The sequence below is a fragment of the Schistocerca piceifrons genome, chromosome 2 (genome assembly GCF_021461385.2).
Source record: "Schistocerca piceifrons isolate TAMUIC-IGC-003096 chromosome 2, iqSchPice1.1, whole genome shotgun sequence".
Taxonomy (NCBI): domain Eukaryota; kingdom Metazoa; phylum Arthropoda; class Insecta; order Orthoptera; family Acrididae; genus Schistocerca; species Schistocerca piceifrons.
In genome coordinates this window covers 1,124,970,908-1,124,988,230 of record NC_060139.1, presented here as the reverse complement: position 1 = coordinate 1,124,988,230, position 17,323 = coordinate 1,124,970,908, and the positions used below count along the sequence as shown (strand labels likewise).

At 40.5% G+C, this 17,323-nt stretch overlaps 1 pseudogene; it reads right to left on the bottom strand.

Annotated features, from left to right (window-relative positions):
• LOC124776183 overlaps positions 1-17,323 on the bottom strand; it is a 68,397-nt pseudogene that overhangs the window by 26,575 nt on the left and 24,499 nt on the right.

Genomic DNA, 17,323 nt, shown 5'->3' with positions numbered 1-17,323 from the left:
ACTGTCACACTGCAGCTGTAAGCTGCACCTCCTTTTTCAGAATACTCAGGTTTATTAATTTGAAGTAAATCAGATCTTTTGAAGGAAGATTTAACAAAGAGAGCACATTCAGGAAAGGATGAAAGCATGTCTAATTAACTGGAACACAAAATTAATAATTAGTGGTGACAAAGATCCTCTGCAATAAAAAATAATGTCCACTTACTTCATGTATTAGTCTTCAAGTGACAGAGTATATGTAACGGTGTCCTTCTTATTTACACTGATTAAACAATGTAAATTCCAGGTAGGAATATCAACAGTGCAGGGAAAGATAGATCACTATTTACCGTAAAGAAAATAAAGTGGCACACAGGCACAACACACAAGCAAGCACACTGCGTGCGCACACACGCACACACAGAGAAAAAAAAACTGCCAAGTCCAGCAGCTAGGGGCAAGCTGCTGGAGTTGGCAGTCATATGTGTGTGACATGTGCTTGCCTGTGTGTATGAATGTGTGTGTTTCTCTGTATCTCTTTTGCTGATAAAGGCTGTGGCCGAAAGCTTTGTGTAAGTGCCTTTTTAATTGTGCCTGTCTACAATGTAACATGTCTCCTTTACAGTAAGCAGCAATCTATGTTTTCCTATATTTTTCATTTACACGATGTAATTAACAAATCAGAGTCTATTTATTCCAGAGAAGTGACAGTTTGTTCATGACAGTTCAGCACAAATCTGATTCTTTATATACAGCAAGGCTACCTATAAATTATTCTGTGTGCCAGTGTTCATGCTGACTATAGGGATTCACACTGATCATGTGTAATTTGACATCTGGTCCTGTAAACTTACTTCTGCTCAACGTGAAAAATTCTCCAATCCACGTTTTGTAATTAACCTTAACATATCAAATAATGCACCCTTCAATATAACTGCTTATTGTCCACTTCCCATCACTCTATTCCCACTGTCAACCCAGCTGACCACTACTTCTAATCCAAAAACCATGGTTGACTCAATGTTTGCTATTGCAAGCTATTGCTATTGCAACACAAAAGTGCCAGAGGCACCAGTAATGATATATAATTAAAAATTTTAGAAAGTAAGGCTCACCGGTTAGTTCATGCTAAGACAAACACTACAAGTGTCTAAGACACTGCGCTCTCACACAAGTACGAGGTCTGAATACATTCCAGTTACGATACACTAAACTATTTCATTCACGGTGGCAATATACATACTCTCTCCCCAATAAACAGAATAGTTATAACTCAATTGTTCACAAGTGTATATTATGACTCTTGCCACAGCTATGCAGTCAGTATGCCACAGGCGTGCCATAGAAAGGGATCAGGTTCAATTCCTTGTAGAGCCGGGAAATTCTGCTCGATGGACAGACTGGAATAGGGTACACACTGCTTGTAGTTCCAGCTGAGGAGCTACTCAAGTGAGAAGTAGTGTCTTCAACTTCTGGAAGTTGATAACAGCCTGGAGAGTTGTATACTGACCCCTTAACTCTCCATAGATATATAGTAGAGAACATCTCTCGAAGAGCATTGCGTGGTCTTCTGGGCCCAATACAGAGTTCCTTTATCAATGTATATTGTATATCACCACTTGTACACACTCATCAGCACAGTACCATATTGTCTCTTCACGTGGCAAATTTTTATTCCCTTGTTTCCAGATCAACATTTTTCCTCTTCTTCTTCTTCTCCTTTTTTTTCCTTACTATCATTTCTTGTACCACACATATTCCACACGGTTTATGCTCACTCCTTCAATGATACTGCCCATCCTTCTCTAGTGTGCGAGTTGTCCCTGCTTTCCTGCGTGTTTGTTGGTTTGAACACCCTTGTTTCAAAAGAGAGTGACAGCTTAGATACAGTCTTGTCAACATTTTGTATTTTTATTTAGCAATTATTGTTTGAGCCTTATATGCGAATGTCACAAGATATTGTCAACCACTGCATTCACTAGATTGGAATGGGGTTCATGGTAACTTATCAATTCATTTTTTAAGTTGCTGTTATCTTTTTCATCCTATCTTGGACTAGCTTTTCCATATTCCCACTCTATTTTATGTAGTCAAACAGTTATCTGCCCTTGCAAACTTGCTCCTTTACTACCAAGTTAACTAATACTGGGCAGCCTAACAGAAGTTCCAATATCCAGTCTTTCACCACAATTCACCTACACACACTTTTCACTCACTGATTTTCTTTTTTCAATGTCATAAATATTTTGCTTTCACAGACTGCTGTGCTTTGAACATAAAATTGTAGGAACATCTGCCTCACATGTCAGTTTTTTTTTTTTTTTATTTATTAAAGAATATGTTCCTTGCTTATTCCTATCTGCTTCTGATACATTTCCATTCTCACTTTTATTTTGTTTTGATCCATTTCTTTTTTCTTTGATAGACAAGTCAAACAACAATGGCAATATGTTGCAGCCCCCTGTGTTTCACCCTACTTACTACGAACTTACTTTTCTTAGCTTCCAATTTCATTAGTCATTTGGTTTCTAAGATACTTAAATTAATTGTTTGACCCTGTATTTTTATATCTTATTTTACCTTCGGTTGATAAAGGATTTCTGTTATGCTCACAAAGAGAGAGCTGATTCTTCCCACCCCCTACCCCCCTTACCTTGTCCTGAAACAAACTTATCGCCAAGTATCTTGCAGTTTTTTTCCTATTATTAATCTCTTAGTCTAGTCATCAATGTAAAAGTGTCAGTTGTTGGTCCCATTGTCTAATAATGTGTACATTTATACACATGAAGTTCCAATTTTTATTTGGAACATATAGACTCTGATAATCATGAATCACAGTTCAAATGGCTCTGGGCACTATGGGACTTAATATCTGAGCCAAGGCAGGATTCAAACCTGCGACCGTAGCAGTCGCGCGGTTCTGGACTGAAGCGTCTAGAACCGCTCGGCAACGGTGGCTGGCGAATCATAGTTACCATCACATGGACAGAAATACTGTGTTAACTATATTACAACCAAGGGACATAGCTAAAAATGTCTTTACATAATTTCCAGTCCTGATTACTTTCCTTTAATTTAATCTCACAAATAGGTTAGTGTAACATGATGTTGACAGAGGTAAATTATATATACTCACAAATTATTTAGCTAGAGGTATCTGGTTTGTATGTCTGGGAGGGAGGAGGGTGCAAGCTGAAAACTTCAAGAAAAGATTACTCATTTCATACCTGCTGGATTTAACTGCAGTTTATCTCTTCCATATACCAACCACATACCTAATGTGCATGGCAAACAGTTTAAAAGTATTATTCTATACTCAGCATTTGGAACTATCAGTTCCTTCATGAGATAGGAAAGAGGGATAAGTTCCTGATGGTCTGAAAGGTCACTCGGACTCCACGACTAATGTGAGGACAAGAGGAACGAATGTGTCTATAAGAAGTTTTGGAATTTCACCTCTTGAACGTAAAATACTGATCAGTCTGTCAGTCTTCTAGTAATTTTATGGTTTCCTCACATGAAATTTCACTTGGACACGATTATTCTATGTTTCATCACTCACCTGAGAGATATCTCTGAATTCCCAAAGAGACACACCTCCAAATTGCCATCAGCTGTTATCCGTAAACGGTTGCACGTGCCACAGAAGTGTTCACTCATTGAGGTAATAAATCCCACACATCCCTTGAAGCCCAGGACATGGTATGCCTGCAAAAAGAAATTGTAAGAAAATAGCTACTGCTGTTGTGAAAATACTATAAATGTGTTGCTCACCAAGTGGAGGAAGGAGAAAACGTGCATTAAGGGGAGTTTGAACACCCTATCCTGACAATGTTAAATTTAGTGACTTAACTTCCCCGTATTTCAGGAACAACTGTAGCCATTGACAAGAAACTTTTACAGCACATTAAACTATATGTTCTGGGTCTTACAATAATTGCATTTCAGCCACTGCTTTTGGAAATACAATTTTTTAATTACACACTTAAAATTTTGTGTACTTTTTTGTATGTTATTCTAAATAATTTTATTTATACATAACATTATGTTTTTCTTTTAGTTAAGAAGACTCAGGATACGTATGTTATTACTCCCTGAAAATTTGAATTCGCTACTCAAAGTAGTTTCTGAGATTTAGCGAAAAATGCAAGAGAAAATGTAAATTTTCAGGAAGAGTTTTTAAAGTTTTAATAGACTGTAACTCAATATATGCTTAACATTTTATTTTTAGTCACTCAGAAGCACCCTGCACCATACTGTATATCATCCTCTTGATCTTTTTTAAGTTTTTTCTTGTTTTCTTCTTTCTGGACTCCGTAGTGGCCAACTGTGCTGCATACTTTGCTTTACCAATGCAAACCTTGTCCATCCATTCACATTCTCTGATGCAGTTTGCTCCAGAATTAATTCCCATATGTTGTAGCACTTTCACGCTACCAATGTTGCCATCATTAAAAGCAATAACAGCATAACTGACCCCCACTTTAGTGTCTTCATTACGAGAAAATCATTTTTTGGTCTACATCTACATCTACATACATACTCCTAAAGCCACCTGACGGTGTAGGGTACCTTGAGTACCTCTATTGGTTCTCCCTTCTATTCCAGTCTCATATTGTTTGTGGAAAGAAGGATTGTCGGTATGCCTCTGTGCGGGCTCTAATCTCTCTCATTTTATCCTCATGGTCTCTTCGCGGGATATACGTAGGAGGGAGCAATATACTGCTTGACTCCTCGGTGAAGGTATGTTCTCGAAACTTCAACAAAAGCCCATACCGAGCTACTGAGCGTCTCTTCTGCAGAGTCTTCCACTGGAGTTTATCTAACATCTCTGTAACGCTTTCGCGATTACTAAATGATCCTATAACGAAGCATGCTGCTCTCTGTTGGATCTTCTCTATCTCTTCTATCAACCCTATCTGGTACGGATCCCACACTGCTGAGCAGTATTCAAACAGTGGGCGAACAAGTGTACTGTAACCTAATTCCTTTGTTTTCGGATTGCATTTCCTTAGGATTCTTCCAACGAATCTCAGTCTGGCATCTGATTTACCGACGATCAACTTTATATGATCATTCCATTTTAAATCACTCCTAATGCATACTCCCAGATAATTTATGGAATTAACTGCTTCCAATTGCTGACCTGCTATATTGTAGCTAAATGATATGGGATCTTTCTTTCTATGTATTCGCAGCACATTACACTTGTCTACATTGAGATTCAATTGCCATTCCCTGCACCATGCATCAATTCGCTGCAGATCATCCTGCATTTCAGTACAATTTTCCATTGTTGCAACCTCTCGATATACCACAGCATCATCCGCAAAAAGCCTCAGTGAACTTCCGATGTCATTCACAAGGTCATTTATGTACATTGTGAATAGCAACTGTCCTACGACACGCCCCTGCAGCACACCTGAAATCACTCTTACTTCGGAAGACTTCTCTCCATTGAGAATGACATGCTGCGTTCTGTTATCTAGCAACTCTTCAATCCACTCACATAATTGGTCTGATAGTCCATATGCTCTTACTTTGTTCATTAAACGATTGCGGGGAACTGTATCGAACGCCTTGCGGATGTCAAGAAACACAGCATCTATTTGGGAACCCGTGTCTATGGCCCTCTGAGTCTCGTGGACGAATAGCACGAGCTGGGTTTCACACGATCGTCTTTTTCGAAACCCATGCTGATTCCTACAGAGTAGATTTTTAGTTTACAGAAAAGTCGTAATACTCGAACATAATACATGTTCTAAAATTCTACAACTGATCGACGTTAGAGATATAGGTCTATAGTTCTGCACTTCTGTTCGACGTCCCTTCTTGAAAACGGGGATGACCTGTGCCCTTTTCCAATTCTTTGGAATGCTATGCTCTTGTAGAGACCTATGGTACACTGCTGCAAGAAGGAGGACAAGTTCCTTCGCATACTCTGTGTAAAACTGAACTGGTATCCCATCAGGTCCAGCGGCCTTTCCTCTTTTGAGTGATTTTTATTGTTTCTTTATCCCTCTGTCATCTATTTCAATATCTACCATTTTGTCATCTGTGTGACAATCTAGAGAAGGAACTACAGTGCAGTCTTCCTCTGTGAAACAGCTTTGGAAAAAGACATTTAGTATTTCAGCCTTTAGTCCATCATCCTCTGTTTCAGTACCTTTTTGGTCACAGAGTGTCTGGACATTTTGTTTTGATCCACCTACCACTTTGACATAAGAGCAAAATTTCTTAGGATTTTCTGCCAAGTCAGTACATAGAACTTTACTTTCGAATTCATTTAACGCCTCTCGCATGGCCCTCCTCACATTACATTTCGCTTCACGTAATTTTTGTTTGTCTGCAAGGTGTTGGCTATGTTTATGTTTGCTGTGAAGTTCCCTTTGCTTGCGCAGCAGTTTTCTAACTCGGTTGTTGTACCACGCTGGCTCTTTTCCATCTCTTACGATCTTGCTTGGCACATACTCATCTAATGCATATTGTACGATGGTTTTGAACTTTGTCCACTGATCCTCAACACTATCTGTACTTAAAACAAAACTTTTGTGTTGAGCCGTCAGGTACTCTGAAATCTGATTTTTGTCACTTTTGCTAACCAGAAAAATCTTCGTACCTTTTTTAATATTTCTATTTACGGCTGAAATCATTGATGCAGTAACCACTTTATGATCGCTGATTCCCTGTTCTGCGTTAACTGTTTCAAATAGTTCAGGTCTGTTTGTCACTAGAAGGTCTAATATGTTATCGCCACGAGTTGGTTCTCTGTTTAACTGCTCAAGGTAGTTTTCAGATAAAGCTCTTAAAAAATTTCACTGGATTCTTTGCCCCTGCCATCCGTTATGAAAGTTTGAGTCTCCCAGTCTATATCCGGCAAATTAAAATCTCCACCCAGAACTATAACATGGTGGGCAAATCTACTCGAAATATTTTCCAAATTATCCTTCAGGTGCTCAGCCACAACAGCTGCTGAGCCAGGGGGCCTATAGAGACATCCAATTACCATGTCTGAGCCTGCTTTAACCGTGACCTTCACCCAAATTATTTCACATTTCGGATCTCCAGCAATTTCCTTCGATACTATTGCACTTCTTATCGCTTTAAACATGCCTCCCCCTTCACTGTCCAGCCTGTCTCTGCGGTATACATTCCAATCTGAGTTTAGAATTTATTAATGTTTACATCTGGTTTCAGACAACTTTCTGTCCCTAGTACTATGTGGGCATTGTGACCGTTTATTAATCAGAGCAGTTCTGGGACCTTTCTATAGATGCTCCTGCAGTTTACTATTAGCACATTAATGTTGTTATTCCCTGTTGCATTTTGTCTACTTCTACCTTGCCGCATCTCAGGAGGTGTCTTGTCGGGCCTAGGGAGGGAATTCTCTAACCTAAAAAACCCACATGTGCACTCCACACATACTCCGCTACCCTTGTAGCCGCTTCCTGCATGTAGTGCACGCATGACCTATTCAGGGGGACCCTACTTTTCTCCACCCGATAGCGGAGGTCGAGAAATTTGCACCCCAGATCTCCGCAGAATCGTCTGAGCCCCTGGTTTATGCCTTCCACTCGGCTCCAAACCAGAGGACCACTATCGGTTCTGGGAACGATACTAAAAATAGCTAGCTCAGATTCCACCCCGCGAGGCTTTCCGCCTTCACCAACTCTGCTAACCGCCTGTACGAACTGAGGATGACCTCTGAACCCAGACGGCAGGAGTCATTGGTGCCGACATGAGCAACAATTTGCAGTCGGGTGCACCCAGTGCTCTCTATCACTGCCGGCACGGCCTCCTCCACATCTCGGATGAGACCCCTGGCAAGCAGACAGAGTGAACACTGACCTTCTTCCCCGACCTTTCCGCTATTTCCCTAAGGGGCTCCATCACCCGCCTAACGTTGGAGCTCCCAATAACTAATAAACCCCTCCCCCCATGTGCCTGCTCGGACCTTGCTGAAGGAGTGGCCACATGTCCACTCACAGCCAGAATGGGCGATGCCACACGGCCAGCCTCCACACTGACCCTCCGCCTCGTGCGCCGCGAATGCCGCTGAACCCGCCACTCCCCTTGGGAAGAGGGTGGCCCAACCGCATGCACCCGGTACCCACAAAGATGTGTCGACAGAAGGGTCAGTGGGTGAAGCATGTAACACCTGGGGTGTACCATGCAACGCACCAGACTCCCCACTGCCGCTACACTCCAAGGAAACAGCCTGAAGACGGCTAACCGCGGCCATCAACACGTTCAGCTGTTCGCAAACAGTGGCCAGCTCCTCCTGTGTCCGTACACAGCAGTCTCACATCCTATCCATCCTAAGAAATCAATTTACTGTAGAGAGTTAATCAACTTATAACTGGACTGCTAATTCACTAAAGGCGGCTGATAGTTGACTAAACTGTGGTTACTAGACACTTCCTGTAGAAAACAATGAAAATAGCACTACCTGTCTCTGGACTGTATTGAAAACAAACACTAGCACTACTGGCACTATGGCTGACTAAACGGACTCTCTCTGACTGTATTCAAAACAAACACAAAATCTATGGAACACTATTACTAGCACTCGACAATTAAAGCTTCCTAAAAACAAAAACACACGGAAGAAGAAGTGACAAGTAAGAAAAATAGAGTTAATACTTAAACTAGCGTAGCTCACTGCACAGCAGACGTGACGCAGACGGCAGTTACGATGACACTGACACTATAAGATTATTGAACGACTCATTGGGATTTTGAGTCTGACAATGCAGACACTTCTTCAATAATTCAGGATTGCCAGGTCTCTGTAAACAGGTTTTATGATATCCACAACTGCTGCTGGGATAGAATGTTTATGGCTGTATGACCTGTTTGATTACTGGGCATTGCGGTAATTGCACCATGAACCAGATCCAGGAGGGCAAAGATGTTGTACTGGTTTATCATCAGCTGACAGTCTCTGGAAGAAGGTAGCCCATACTGCCTGCTTCATTTTCAACAAATCCTCAGTATTATTTCTAATGGCAATCTCATAATACTGTTGTAGTTCATCAATCATTTTGTCTGTCAGCCTGCTTCTTATGGTCTTACCACCTGAAAGTTTCTTGTCTCTCAAACTTTGTTTCAACTTCCTCAATCTGGTACCCATCCTCTTCTGGACATGACCAACACATTCCATTTCTGTGATAAGCTTCTCACCATAAGGCTGAGTGGCTACTACACTGTTATATGCATTTGAGTCTGCCTAACCTAAGAACTTAGTGTAACACACTCACCTTTAGTTTACAGATCGATTATAAATTTCAACAGCTGCACAGGCCTCCGTACGACTAGTTGTCCTTCATAATTTCTGTCACAGATATGCCCTTCTTCATTCCCTGATTTATACTTATAACAATGTTTGGTTAAAATCTGGAAATCTATTAGCTTTCCAGTATCCACACTGGTCACTGTAGCAACAGAATTCTTAGAACTGCAGCTGCGCTTCTACCAAGTGCCCCAAAAGCTACTGATATGTCAATCATACCATCGTTTATTTCAGCAGCTTCATTTGCAGCACCCTTAATTGACTCACATGCAGCAGATTTCACAGCAGCTCCAATAAATCCTGCATACTTGTCCATTTTACAAAGTGGGCGTGGCATATACATCATGACAGACATTGTTTCTGCTGCAGTGTGTCCTTTGCCAATAGCTCTCAATCCATAAAACCACCTAACATTTATTTCAAAATAATTATCTTTACACTTATCAGAATTCCAAAATGAATGAGTATATTTGCAACTGGCAGAATTAATGATAAGTTTCCTGGCTTGTCCATTTGATACCTCAATGTCTTCATGTAAACTAACTGGCCCTCCACATACATACAGCACACACATTCACATAACATCCCTATTAGGATGTGTAAATGTATCAGAATATAACCTAACCTACCGTTTACATGAGGTTTGTTTTGAGATAACTGTGTTATAACTATGTTTCATTTTAATCTTCGAAGCACTAATGGGTGTTTCGCTAGATACTCATGAGTTTGCCAGTATTTCATTGTCTGTAACTTCACACACCACATGCTGAACACAATGTTTCTCTTTATTCAAAAATTTATTACCATGAAACCCACATTTCTTAAAAACACTTCATTTTGGAGTCATACTTTTTGAGAGATTTACCAGTCTATTCGTCACTTTTCCTCGGAAAAACGTTAGCACTTCGATATACAAAGCATGTTTATACTATGAAAAGATACGATACTATTTTTGACACTGCTACCAATACAAACAAATAACTTAACCTTCATAACACAGCAATCCACAGCTTTCTACAGGGTGGTCCATTGATAGTGACCAGGCCAAATATCTCACGAAATAAGCATCAAATGAAAAAACTACAAAGAACAAAATTCGTCTAGCTTGAAGGGAGAAACCAGATGGCGCTATGGTTGGCCTGCTAGATGGCACTGCCATAGGTCAAACTCATATCAACTGCATTTTTTAAAAATAGGAATCCCCATTTTTTTATTAGATATTCATGTAGTACGTAAAGAAATATGAATGTTTTAGCTGGACCACTTTTTTCGCTTTGTGATAGATGGGGCTGTAATAGTCAAAAATGGTTCAAATGGCTCTGAGCACTATGGGACTTAACTTCTGAGGTCATCAGTCCCCTAGAACGTAGAACTACTTAAACCTAACTAACCTAAGGACATCACACACATCCATGCCCGAGGCAGGATTCGAACCTGCGACCGTAGCGGTCGCGCATTTCCAGACTGTAGTGCCTAGCACCGCTCGGCCACTCCAGCCAGCTGCTGTAATAGTCACAAACATGTAAGTATGTGGTATCACATAACATTCCGCCAGTGCGGACGGTATTTGCTTCATGATACATTACCCGTGTTAAAATGGACTGTTTACCAATTGGGGAAAAGGTCGATATCGTGTTGATGTATGGCTATTGTGATCAAAATGCCCAAGGGGCGTGTGCTATGTATGCTGCTCGGTATCCTGGATGACATCATCGAAGTGTCCGGACCATTCGCCGGATAGTTACATTATTTAAGGAAACAGGAAGTTTCCAGCCTCATGTGAAACACCAACCACGACCTGCAACAAATGATGATGCCCTAGTAGGTGTTTTAGCTGCTGGGGCAGCTTATCCACACATCAGTAGCAGACAAATTGCGTGAGAATTGGGAATCTCAAAAACGTCAGTGTTGAGAATGCTACATCAACATCGATTGCACCCGTACCATATTTCTATGCACCAGGAATTGCATGGCGATGACTTTGAACGTCATGTACAGTTCTGCCACAGGGCACAAGAGAAATTACGGGACGATGAAAGATTTTTTGCATGCGTTCTATTTAGCGATGAAGCATCATTCACCAACAGCAGTAACCTAAACCGCCATAATATGCACTATTGGCCAACGGAAAATCTACGATGGCAGCAACAAGTGGAACAGCAGCGACCTTGGCAGGTTAATGTATGGTGTGGCATTAAGGGAGGAAGGATAATTGGCCCCCATTTTATCGATGGCAATCTAAATGGTGCAATGTATGCTGATTTCCTGCGTAATGTTCTACCAATGTTACTACAAGATGTTTCACTGCATGACAGAATGGCAATGTACTTCCAACATGATAGATGTCCGGCACATAGTTTGCATGCGGTTGAAGCAGTATTGAATAGCATATTTCATGACAGGTGGATTGGTCATCAAAGCACCATACCATGGCTCGCACATTCACCGGATCTGACGTCCCCAGATTTCTTTCTGTGGGGAAAGTTGAAGGATATTTGCTCTCGTGATCCACCGACAATGCCTGACAACATGCGTCAGTGCATTGTCAATGCATGTGCGAACATTACGGAAGGCGAACTACTCACTGTTGAGAGGAATGTCATTACATGTATTGCCAAAGGCATTGAGGTTGACAAATTTCGTTCTTTGTAGTTTTTTCATTTGACACTTATTTCGTGAGATATTTGGCCCGGTCACGATCAATGGACTACCCTGTATATAAAAAATTACCGATTTTATTAGGTCTTGAAGTAATGCATGTAAAAATTTTAACATTTTCAACTGGTGTAGATTATATTTTAGAAAATAAAATAAAATACTTCCCACGCAAGTTTATAAGTAATATACATATCATTTTATTTGGAAAATTGCAAATTTTATAATCAGATAAAAATCCAAAAAAGTGAAAAAGAATGTTTTCCCCTTCTAACTCCCCTTAAAGTTACGGAAATGTGCTAGCTTTCGGAGCCAGTGGCTTCTTCTTCTGGCAGAAACAATGAAGGGGAAGGAAAAGGGAAGTAAGAAAAGGATTGTCAAGGTTTAGGAAATGGGGAGAGTTGCAGAAAAGCTGCAGAGAAACCCAGGCCAGCACAGACTTACTGAATGGGATGAGAAATATGTAACTAAACCAGTCCATCTCTCATACCACCAGCAGATGTGAAGTATTCTTGTGATTGGTAGTAAGTCATAAACATTAAATTATTTTCAATGTATGTTCATATGTAATACTTCACGTACCTTTGAGGTATCATTGGGCCCATTGGGAAGAGGATCAAAATCAGGCCACTGCTTTCTAATTATTTGGAGCATTTCACTAAATGAGACCATCTTCCCATCATTCCATTTGTTGCCGCTGAAAGGCATGTACTCGATAAATCTTACATCAACATTTTACTCTTTTGTTAACTCCACAAAACTGCACACTTCATCTTCATTAAAATCTCGCATTACAACACAATTCATCTGTGGAAGAAAGACACCATTAAAAACTTGGTATCAGATAAAGCTTGGTTTAAACAGAGTTTGAAAGACTTTTCGATAGGCAACTCATCCTACTCTATAGATGAATATCTTAACAGTGGCTGTTAGGCCAGCTTAAATAAGAATGTCTGTTAGATTTCAGTTCTGAGAGCACTTTGTCATAACAGTCAAGATTATGTACTTTTTGTATGATAAATTTATTAATAGTGCATAACAATGTTTCAGTCTGACAGCGTATCAATTCTGAAAATATTAGCTGTTCCAGTTTGTATTGTATTCACCTAGTTTGACAATCTCCTGACAAATTATCAGGGTATTCAAATGTTTTATATTTTTTATGTTATACTTTCTGGCATGTTACTCGCCCATGAGAATCATCTCATGTTTTGGGTCTTGGAACAAAAGCTGAATCTAATCTAATCTAACCTACAAAATAATGGTTCTACAAGTCTGTTGTTATATTTGTATACCTCACTGATTCTGTTAAATTAATCTTTTTCTCTCTTTTTAGAGAATGTGGGAATTTATCTTAGCATGCCAAGCTGTTAACCTTCTTAACAATTTACGAAAATTAAACTACATACATCTCCAATCTTTTTCCCCACTCCAACGCACACATCTTTTGCTGAAGGTATTATTTTAACTATTACATTAAATTATGAAGCTTTCTTGAAACTGTGCTGCCATTTGTGAAACAACTTTAAAAGTGTTCTCAAGATAAAAGGTCTTCACAAAAGGAGCATTTAGTATCTGTGCAGGTGGTTAACACTGACAGCCTTCATATAAACAAGCCCAAATGGTAGAACATCCTTATTTACACATACACACAATGGTAGAAAAAAGGAAAAGAGCACACCTTTCATTCAAGCATTGAATATATAAACTGATGAGACAAAACACTATGACCTCCTGTTTGATAATGTGTTTGTCCACTGTTGGAACACAATACAGCAGTGATTTTGTGTGGGACAAGTTCAACAAATTTCAGGTATGTTCCCAGCATTATGTGAGGTATGTTCCCAGCATTATGCAGCACCGCATGTCTAAGCACAGGTCATGTAATTCCCATAAATTGGAGATCAGTGGTTTCTGGGTGCAGAACTGGTATCTGATAGCATCGCAGATGTATTCCATCAGATTCAGAAGGGGTGAATTTGATTCTGGCCTCGTGACACTGAAAGTCATATTGTTGAAACATGTCACCTTCATTAGGGACAGGGTGCGGACAGTGCACAATAATGTTCACACAGAACAAAGCTGTTATGGAGCCTTCAGTTACTACCACAGGACCCACAGAAGACCAGGTGAATGTCCTCCATAGCATAATATTGCTCCCACTGGCCTACGTCTGTAGCAAAGTGCACCTTTCAAGCACCAATTCACTCTGTTGACAGTGTATGTGCACAAAACCGCCAAGCAGGTGTAATGCGAAACATGAATGATTCAACCAGATGACACATTTCTATTGATTCACTGCCCAATCTCAATGCTCCTGAGCCACAGAAATTGTAATTCAACAGTGTTGTCAACATGGGAACATACAGGGGTTGTCTGCAGCAGAGCCCTATGTTTAACAATGTGCAATGAATGGTGTGCTCTGAAATACTCGTGCTTCCACCAGCACTGTGTCATCAGACCTGCCACAGAAATTAGCTTTCTCAGCCGAATGTCATCTTTTTTAAAGGAACCATCCCAGAATTTGTCTTAAATCATTTAGGGAAATCGAGGAAAAGCCAAATTTTGGTGGCCCGATGGGACTCGGGTCCGTTGTCCTCTCGAAGGCAAGTCCACTGTCTGACTACTGTGGTGGCATGACCTAGTCTTAATTAAGCCAGAAAATCCTGGGAAATGCTGACATACTTATTGATTTAAGACATAACAATTTAAAACAATCCTTTCATGAATTTCACTACAATTTTCTGCTCTTTTGAAAAAAAATTTCTTTTGACTGTTTTGATATTGTTTAGTATGTTTAAATAATGATGGCAGTCTCTATAAAAGGGCAGTTTGACTTTTAAGTTTAGTTATACTGTTTTAAACTACATGCTTCATCTATTTGTCCACACAGAAGTGCTATAGGATATAACTTGAAGACTATGGTGAGGTGGTGGGGGACAGTCATGTGTTGAGAAGGTGGTGCTGCCAGAAATGAAGTGTGACACTGCATACAGGGAGAATAAAAATACTCTATTCCATATTCATTTACAATCTAATTCTGGCCCCCATATGGTTTTACTTTTCTCCAATAAGAAAAAAGAAATTGTCAGTAACTGTCTTTATAAGGTCTTAAAAGGAAACAAACAATAGAAAATCTAGGCTGGAATAATGACCATATTATAAAAAAGATACATTGCTATTCACAGTATACAGGAGATGTTAGGTCACAGACAAGCACAACAAAAAGACTACTAAACACGTAAGCTTTCGATCAGAAAGTCTTCTTCCAAAGTGGACAAAACACACACACACACACACACATGACCGTTGTTTCTCCCATGATGCGCAGTTGCTCCCAGTCTGGCCCTAGCAGCCAGAGACAGTGGTCATGTATGTGTGATTTGCATTTGCGCGCATTTGTGTGTGTGTGTGTGTGTGTGTGTGTGTGTGTGTATGTGTGTGTGTGTATGTGTGTATGTGCATTACTTCTGCAAACCTTTCAGAAAGGACACGGTATGCATTTCATTCAGCAAGATGAGTAATAAACAATATTAGCAATACTGCATCAAACTTGTTCACTTTCATCTTTGGATTAAACATTCGATTTCAGAGAGTACAGAATTTGGCAGAATAAAATTTTGGGGATATGTGGAACTGGGACAGTGTCATATTTTTCACCCATTCAACAAACTAAGCACTGCTGATTGCTACTTTTATTGTGTCTGCTGCTGCAATGCATATATGAAACTGTAAGTGCAGCATCTATGATGGAATAAAATTTTATACAAATGAAACAAACTCTCGTTCAGAACATGTTCTCTCATACACAGTCTATTATTTGGTTCTTGTTGATCATTATCAAAGAAAGCAGCAGTGTAAGTAACAAGAAATAGTAGTCTCTTGCCATTGTTTCGCTAATGAGACGATTTCTCTCTCTTTTCTTCTTTCACAAAGAAAAAGGAGCCACAATTGCACTTTGTGTGCCAGTTACTTTCCAATACATTGGCACCAGCTGATCTTATTTAAGAATACTCAACTTTCGTAGCCATACAGCACATCCTTTGCTTCCTGGCCTAAATCCAAGTTAACTCCCAGCCCCCCTGCCTCCCCCCCCCCCCCCCACACACGCCACTCCCCCCCCCAAAATCAGCTAGTTGTGTGCTGTTATCTCACGTCACACCCTAGTCTATGAGTGCCCAGCTGTCTGTCGCCTGACCCCTCTACCTGCACCCCTAGCTAGCCCACAGATGGCTCCCCACTCTCCCACGAGCCACTAAATGCTTCCCTCCAAACCCCTCCCATCTCTCTCCATCTCTCACATTGCCTCAACCCACCCCATCCTACCCCACTCTAAAGCCATACCTCACTCCAGAACACTCACCGTGGGCCAGTAAAGAGCTGGCAGTTGAGCGACCACAGCATAAGGAGACATGCATGCGCATGTGAGAACGTGTGTGTGTGTGTGTGTGAGTGTGCGCGCACGCGTGGGCGCGCGCGCATGTTTTCCCTACAGCTAGAAAAAGAAAGTGCATTCTGGAAGCTCGCCAAGCAACGTACCTTTGTTTGGAAGGTAGAAGGCGAGGTACTGGTGGAAGTAAAGCTGTGAGGACGGGTCGTGAGTCGTGCATGGATAGCTCAGATGGTAGAGCACTTGCCCACGAATGGCAAAGGTCCCAAGTTCGACTCTTGGTCCGGCACACGGTGTTTATCTGCCAGGAAGTTTCATATCAGTGCACACTCCACTGCACAGTGAAAATCTCATTCTACATACCTTTTGTTCGTGTGCCTATCGATGAGACAGTGCTTCTGCCTTTTGGTGAGCCATCTCCTTTATTCCTAAATAATTTGTAATTTTCAACAGAAACCTTCCATACGTTATTATTGCATCCTACATTACAGTATGCAATTTCCACAATATGTGGTCATCTGTGAATATAATGGGGGTAACAACTGTAGGAGACCAAAAACTGAGTGCAGTAAGCAAGTTCAAGTTACTGTACGCTGCAGTGGTTATGCAGAGGTGAAGAGGGTCACACAGGATAGGCTAGCATGGGCAACTCCATGAAACCAATCTTCAGATGGAAGATCACAACAATAAAAACATTTGATTCAGCATACACCAGACTCCAAACAGCGTACACAACCTGTATGCTCAGAAACACAGAAAATCATATTGGTTCCATCAGCAGGAAACTTCAGCCAGTAATTGATATGGAACACTGTGTCGATTTTGTTCATTAATAAAACCCAAAACTGGGGAGTAATAAGAGAGTATTGTTGTAACTTCTTATCAACCTGGTTACCAAAATACATATTAAGAAGACTGGTAAAGTGTTATTTTAAAGGGGTCACTCCAAAGCACCACGAAAGTATTTGAGCAATGTATAACATTAGAGAATCAGTGCGCAATATTGA